Here is an 8,165-nt window from a genome sequence, read left to right on the forward strand (position 1 = left end):
TAGTAAATGACTCCTTGATATATTGTAAAAGCAATTGTCATAGCAAGAACTTTGTAAATAAATATCTTAAAGCTCAGGTATATAAGTTTAAAAAAGGAGGAAGAAGAAGGGAAATGGGAAGGGGAGAAGGAAGAGGGGAAAAAGAGAAAGAAGGGGAAGTGGGAGGGGAGAAGGGGGAAAATGAGGAGGAGGAGGAAAAGTAGGAGGAGGAAGAGGAGGAGGAGGAGGAGGAAAAGGAGGAGGGGGAAGAGGAGGTAAAGGAGGAGAAGGAAGAAGAGGGGGGAGATGAAGGAGGAGGAGGGAGGGGAGGAGGAAGAGAGAGAGGAGGACGAGGAAGAAAGGAAGAAGGAGGAGAAGGAAGAGGAGGAGGAGGGACAAGGGGGAGGGGGAGGAGGAGGAGCTGAAAGCCATTTTCTTCTACTTCCTGCTCCCTCTCTGGTCTTCAGGTGCACTCCCTGCAGCATTTTCTGGTCCCATGCATGACAGATTCTCCTTCAGCCCCTTTGCATCACTCTCCAGACAACTTGCTGCTTCTCTGAACTGCCACAGCATCCAAGGTCAACAGCAACAGAAGGAAGGAAAGAAGGGAGGAGGAGGGGGGAGAAACAAAGCCATTTGCCATTGAACATGCGACTATTTAACAACAACCGGTCCTCCATAGTGTCTTTTTAACTCCCCTACATGACTGATGGCTTAAAATCTAATTAGCTGCTCAGCCTGTAGTTTTTATTTCTGCATCTATGAGATCATTTTTCCAACAGTTATCTCATTACTCAATATAAAAGAGCAGCTGTATAAAATTTAAACACCGTAAAGGAGTAGAAAGAAAAACACCTGCCCCTGTGCAGCAAAGTCACATGACACAGTGTGCTCAGAGGACAAACAGACTGAGACACTCCATTTAAGAAGGATGGGAGGGGCTGAGGAAGGTGGAAGGTCTCGGCTGGTAGAATGTTTGCCTAGCATGAAGGATGCCCTGGATTCCAACCCAGTACTACATAAAAGTGAGCATAGTGGCACATTCCTATGACCTGGCACTCAGGAGGCAAAGGCAGAAGGATCAGAAGGTCAAGGTCATCTTTGGCTATATAAGTAGTCCTAGGCCTGCCTGGGATGCATGAGATCCTGTCTCAAAGAAGAAGGAGAAGGAGAAGACGAGGAGGAGGAGGAGGAGGAGGAGGAGGAGGAGGAGGAGGAGGAAGAAGAGGAGGAGGAAGAAGAGGAATATTGTCTGTGTAAATAACACTGGTGGGCAGTTGGACAGTTGGGGATTTTTTATTCAACAGAATGGAGCAGCAGCAGCAGCAGAAGCAGTAGCAGCCTCTCCCTCCTTTTTAAACACATGCTCCAGAGGAGACCCCCAAAAGAGAGAGGTGTGGGCCTGCTGCACCCCAGGAACTGAGTCCAAGGTGGGGTGCCAGCACTTATGATACAGGGAGTGTTCACACAGCGTGACCACAAAGCACTGTCTCGCCATTTCCTTCTCCGGTGCTCAAGGCAGACACCAGAACACTGTCACTCACAGCTCACATGAGGAATTTTCAAGGATAATTTTCACCACATGCACCTTTTGTTTGTCATTATCTGTTCCTTTAGAGCCAACCTTAGACTAGCAAACCATCTCTTCCCTCCCCCTTTCTTCCTTCCCTCCCTCCCTTCCCTCCTTCTTTACCTCCATCTCTCCCTCCCTTCCTCCTTTCTTCCATCCTCCAATGACCTAGTACTATGAATACTATTTATCACTTTGTTTTTCCCACCTAGCAAATGCAGTCCCTAGCATTCTGGATAATGGAGATAAGGGCCAACATGATGAGAGCAAGTCAGAGGTTATTACCCAGATAAGAGATGATGGTGACTTGGATGGAGGTGGAGTAGCCATGGTGTGGGGAAACAGTTGGCTTCTGGATACAGAAAAGGCAAATCCTTCAGGGTTTGTTCATAGGGTGGAGGTGAGGTGTGAAAGGTCAGGAGTCAGGAACACCTTAGGGTCTGGACTGGAACATCCTGCAGGATTGGGCCAAGTGAATGAGGGGGGAAGGAAGGGGAGGGGAGAGATGAAGGAGACTCAGGAGCTCTGGGGATACCAGCTATCTGGTCTTGTTGGACCACAGAGTGCCAATGTGTATACAGACAGCTGTGTCAGAAAAAAATCCAGGAAGAGGTCAGGCCAAGAATATAAGTGAGTCAGTCCCCTACCTGTGGATGGGGATTTAATGTAGTCAGTCACTACATTAAATGAAATCACTGAAGGAATGAGCCTGATAGAACTGCCCTGGCATCCTCCAATGTCAGTGTCAGGAAGGTAGAAGATACATGGGATGGGATGGCTGAGGATGAGGTGGCACAAAAGGTCCTAAAAACCAAGGGAAGAGTAGAAGGGCAAGTGCTTAAATGCCACTGCTAAGTCAGAAAACAGGAATCTGAAAACACATGGCCAGGTGATGGGCCCCTCCCACAGTGCTGGCCCATCCCCCTGGCTTCCGGTGGGCTTGCAGTGCTTTGGATGATTTCATTACAAAGACATTCTTATTTGCGACTCCTAGGGTGAGCTTCCTGGCAGAAGGAGCATACAGCAAGTAGATGAGGCTAGCGTAGGAAGCAAGGAATCTGGCCAGCAGAGTTCCAGTCCTGGTTTGTCCATGTGCTCCTTGTGTGACCTTCAGAACCTGCTGGTGCTCCACTTCCTCACATGCACTAAGGAAGGCGATGCTCAAAGGAAGTTCCAGGGGACCAATGAGACTTTTCATACCCACTAGGAAAGTCTCACACAGAGACTCTCCTCCTCCTAACCAGGGATCCCTGTATAATTTGCAAAACCCCCTTTTCTAAATACAGGAGAAAAGCCCTTAAGATCATTAAAATATAATGTTCTCTCTTTTCTGAAATGGACTCTTTGGGCCTGTCATGGTGGGGAGGGGCTGTTGTTTGTTAGTGGTTTTCTTTGATTTGGGGGCTGTTTCAGTCTTTTTGAGGCAGGCTCTCTCCGTAACCCCACCTGGCCTGAACTTACTACGTAGACCAGGCTGGTCTTCCTCAATCTCACAAAGATTCACCTGCCCGCCTCTGCCTCCCCTCCTGAGTGCTAAAATTAAAGGCATACACTACAGCTACTGGCTTATGGTGTTTTTTTTTTTTTTATTTGTAGTTTAATGTCTTTTGAAGTGACATAGATAAATAAAAAGGTTCTCTATTAGTATAAATCTTACTATTGACCTTATATTGTGCAATGCCAAGTTTTAAGTGCAAATATAAGAACTTAGAACTCATAAACAGAATCAACAAAATAACACAATCTGTATTTCACAGCTCACACACATACATGCATTTCCTTCTTACCAAAACAGCAAAGACCACACAAAACAAAGTCAACTGTTTCAATTTCACTTTGTCATACCCAGCATTTTAGCAACTGCTGAACAACCAAGGTGAAAGGGACAATCAATTCTCTCTCTCTCTCTCTCTCTCTCTCTCTCTCTCTCTCTCTCTCTCTCTCTCTCTCTCTCTCTCTCTCTCTCTCTCTCTCTCTCGCGCGCGCGCGCGCATGCATTCCGAGCTAGTAGGAATGATGTCCGTGTGTCCGCCTTGCTTGCTTTTCTTAGGATAGCATTCTTGAATCTGAAGCAGTTCATTCTACACAGTGCGGTTCTCACTGCCTGTGGCTGTCAGTGCTCCTGCTTACTCAGCTGTAGAGTAGCACGCTTACCTTGGACTTGCTTGAAGTCTGCCTGACCTCCTACATAGCATACAGGTCCACTGGGATCCTGCGCTTAGGGGCCAAAAAGGAAGCCATATGCAAACGAGGCAGCAAGAAACAGCCATGGACATGCATCACGCACACATCTCCTCTATTCACATACATGCTCCATTGCTCATCAGTCCTCACTTACAAAACACAAGTTCAAAGGTGAATGTATTAAGAATTTGAAGATAAGAAGAGCAGAGATTTAAATCAAGCTTGGGACCTTCTGAGAACTGGGCCCTGTGCAGTTGCATGGATCACCCCCCTACCCCCACCGCCAGGAAGGCATCTCTGCTGCCAACCTCCCTCTGAAAACACAATCATAGCAGTGCCCCACAGGTGTGGGTCTGTCTTCCCCAACTAGACTGCAAGGCTAACCTTGCTCAGTTATGGTACCAGGACCCAGAACAAGCCATGGTGCATTGGAAGTACTCATGACACACCGTAGAATGAAGAGAACTGTAGGAACAAGTCCCCTGGTGCTCAGCCATGAACAATAGTGGACTTTCCCACAGCAGTTCCTGTCCCTCATTTCATTCATCCATTCTGTCTCCAGTGGGTCCTCAGGAAGCTCACAGTCTGCAGGGGAAGCTACTGAATGTAAAATTTACTCACCCACAAGTGCTACTGTGTTCTAAGCATAGTACCTGCTATATACATCATGTGCTTGGTGAATGCCCAGGATGAAAAGGATGCTGTAGATGCCATGGCAACAAGAGACAATGGAGCATTAAAGATGGAGTGTTACAGATCCCATGGAAGGGCTTTAGAGATGCAAGAAAGGCACATGTAACCCAACCTTGGGCTCCTGGGGTGGAATACCTGAGGAGATAGATTCTTAGAGGGTAATGTGCCCTGAAAAGAAAGGTCTCCTGGACTGGGAAGCTGGCTCAGTCATGAGCCCACATGCCTTATAAGCACGGGGGCCTGAGTTCAATCCCTGGAAACTGAGTAAAAAGCCAAGCCTGGCAGCATGCAGCTGTAATCCCAGCGATGACAGGATTAGAGGCAGAGACAGGCGGGTCTTCGGAAGCTCAGTGGCCTAGCCTACTTGAGGAAGCTCCAGACCAATGAGAGACCCTGTCTCAAACAAAAGGAGGAAAGCACCTGAGGGATGACATTCGTCCTCTGACCTCCATATGCAGATGCACTCACATGCATCACATGCATGTGCCCCGCACACAAGAAAGTTTCCCCAACAAGAGTGAGCAGCTCTGAAAAAGCATCGTGATCTACCAGCCTCGTCCTTCTTAGGAGGCGTATGGCAGGTGGGGTGGAGTGTGATGCTAGGTGGGCAGCTGGGATCTGGGACGTAGTACAATCAACTTCTTGGCAGTGACATGAACAAAACTCTCCCTAGAAACCAAAGGAGTTGCTGGCCCCTGCTAAGGGAAACAGTAGCTGGCCTCCATGAACACTAAATGGGAGCTTGTTCCTAGGTGCATGTGGAGGGCATCTAAACCAGGGAAACGGTCTGAAGTCAGAAGGCAACTTTGTCTTTGAGAAATGGTGAGAAAGTGCGGAGATGTACAGAAAAAGTAACAGCTCAGCATTAACTGAGCATGTGCTATGTGCCAAGCTAATGGTGCTGTGCTCTCTTACTCTCTCCCAATGACAGCCTTGTGGTATAGGTATTTTTATGATCTTCATTTTACAGATGAAGAAATCAAAGACTTAAGTAACTTAGCCATGGCCCCATATCATCTCTAGGCCTCAGGAGGCCCTTCCAGACCTGCAAGATTCCGGGGATGCCGTGTGACTTGGGACACTCGCTATGCTGGGCATATACACGGTTGCTTGGCAACAAAACAAGTAGTCAAAGAGCTTTGAAAGGAAAATGATGAGTTCCATTTGGGGTACCCCTGGAAGGTGTAGCCAGTGCAGGCGTGTGTTTACGTCTGTCTCTCAGAAAAGATGAGCCACCTGCCAAAGAGATTTAGAAGTCTTGAACTAACTGGTACTCACTGAACCCATGACAGGAGATGCATGAAGAGACGAGCCCTGTGGTACACAACCATTCAAGGGCCAGAGGAGGAAAGAGAGATGCAGGAACTGAGAAGATGGAGAAGCATAAAGGGGAAGCAGAGTAGGGATACCCAGAAGCTGTTGGACATCCAAGTCACATTCTACAGGGACAGCCAAACAGAAGAGAGCTGTAAGAAGCACTTTAGACTGTGCAAAGGTCCCCATCTATGACTTCATCCAGAAGTCCCCCTCCACTGGCAGAAAAGAGGAAAAGGACAATTGGTAGGTGTAAAATTAGGTGCAAATGCTCCTTTTTACAACTCATAGGGGGGAAAAATCATCCTTTGTCTATAATTTCCAGATTTGAAGTCTGAAATGATACAGTAACCAGATGCAAAGTGTAACTTGACTGTGAGATATATGACAGGCCGCTTAGCATCTCTCTTAGGGCTTCACTGTCCTATCTATAGACAAAGGTGTTTGAAGAGGGATACTTAGTTTTCTTCCAGATCTAGTTTCTCCTGGACCATTCCAAATGCTCTGAGGATGTTGGTGTAACAGGAAGGATTGATGAAGGAGAGACACACACATACCTGTCGGTCTGCTGCAGGCCCCCTCATATCCTGGTCCCTCTCCATCTCATTTGCTCCGCAGTCTTCTGAGGTAGCTCCCAAGCCACTGATGAGAAACACATGTTTCTGGGCAGCTGTGGGATGGCTCAGTGTAACCAAAGGGACAGCAGAAAGAAAGAAAGCAAAAGAAAAATAAAGGAAGGAAAGAAATGAGCGTTGGTATTCTGGGCCCTGCAGACAATCCTCCCATTGATGTGCTGTGAGTCACAGTGGCTGCCAGGCCATCGTGGTTCCTGAATCACTTCCTTCAAGAGGAACTCTTCAACTTGTTCACTGGCTGGCCTCGGCCAGGGCTGGAAGGCAAGGAAATCGGGCCCCTCTGTGAAGCTCTGCCTCTTTTCCTGCCCATCAGAGCTGCAACAGGAAAGGTAGAGGTCCAGGCAGAGGGACCCAAACAGAAGGTAGACAAGCAAGTAGATCCCACTTGTCCAAACAGACGAACCCTAAAGCTCATGCCCTCATTCCTGGTTAGAGATAAGAGTGAAGCAAAACAGATTAGAGTCCTCATTTGTCTCCAGTGGGCCCCAAACTTGGCTGAATCCGGATTTCTGTTACTCTGGATGACGTGGGCAAGATGAGCATCTTGAGGATGTGAGTTCGATGCTGGTCCCTCCTTCAGTGGCTCACATTAGGGAACCCTGAACAGCATCTTCAAGTCTCCCATCTTGCAGTTCCCATTGTTGAGGACAAGGGTCTGAGTGGCCCAAGATTTCCTCAGCAGGGTGTTTGTACCTAAGTAACCATCTTTCATTCATTCAGCAAAAAACTTTAGTCCTTTCTCTGGGCTAGCACCAGGGATTCCAAGAGGAAATGGATATGGTCCCAGCTGTAAGAGCAGCAGGCAAATCAAGATGTAAATTCAGCATGGCAAGTGTTTTGATGGAACACTTGAGGGAGATCATAAACGCAGGCCTGTGGTTGGGGAGAGCCCAGGGAAGGCATCCAGAAAGATTTGTTGGATTGAATAAGGCGACATGTGATGCCATTTTCCTCTGCCCACACACGGCTCCTCCTGTCTCCCTAACTCCCTTGTGGCCAAAGCACTTTCCATAAGGTATCTATTCTGCCTGAAGTTGAGACCCACCCTGTAAGAGGTGAAGTGTTGCCTCTCCTCCATGCCAAAGAGGGCGCTCTTTCCCAACAACCCCTTCAGGTTGAGACTGTGCCACAGTGCGGCCACCTGGTGGGCAGGCTGGGCCAGGTCCAACCAACAGATACTGTTCCTGGGGTATTCAACAGGGTTGAGGCCACCTGAAAGCACACTAAAAAGAAACTGGCTTCGGTGACAAGTGGGAAGAGACCCTTCTAAGAAAAGCCTGTCCACCTTGAGCTAGTTGCAGTCACCCTTGAAGAAGGTGGACTTGGGAAAGAAGCTTCTTTAGAGCAGGCACCACATCTTAATCTCATCTTAAGATGTCTAGCCCCTAATTGGCTTGGCTCTACAAATCATCATTGAGCCAACAGATGATATAGACACTTAGGAGGAAGGTTCTAGAAAGAGCCAATGTTGTTTGCAGATGAGAGTTCAGATTGTGTATACTGTCTAGTATGACTTTCTTTTTCTCTGATGCATCCCAGGTATAGTGACTTGCCCCGGGTCACACAGCTCCTCTCAGAGCTGAGAGTGGCGGACATGTCCACTGACTTGCCATTGGCTGCCTGGCAGGGTCAGCCAATGCTTAAATAAGGAAGAAGGCTGTGCAGAAGTGCAGGCATTTGCCTAGGGCTGGACCCTGTGCGACAACTTTCCACTGAGAATCTCTGAAATGGCTCTTCAAAGACTCTAAGGCTGGCCTATGATCCTGGGGAATAAAGGAACTCCAATATGT

General features: G+C 47.9%; 1 long non-coding RNA gene across 1 annotated transcript in view; it reads right to left on the reverse strand.

Moving 5' to 3' along the window:
• LOC115072038 overlaps positions 1-6,466 on the reverse strand; it is a 41,401-nt gene extending 34,935 nt beyond the window's left edge. The window contains exon 1 of the long non-coding RNA XR_003851100.1: positions 6,298-6,466. This is a non-coding gene — a long non-coding RNA (uncharacterized LOC115072038). The remainder of the gene's footprint in view (positions 1-6,297) is intronic.
• Between the last annotated feature and the right edge of the window lie 1,699 nt (positions 6,467-8,165).

This window comes from Nannospalax galili, unplaced genomic scaffold (genome assembly GCF_000622305.1).
Source record: "Nannospalax galili isolate Female #2095 unplaced genomic scaffold, S.galili_v1.0 scaffold39, whole genome shotgun sequence".
In the NCBI taxonomy this organism is placed as follows: domain Eukaryota; kingdom Metazoa; phylum Chordata; class Mammalia; order Rodentia; family Spalacidae; genus Nannospalax; species Nannospalax galili.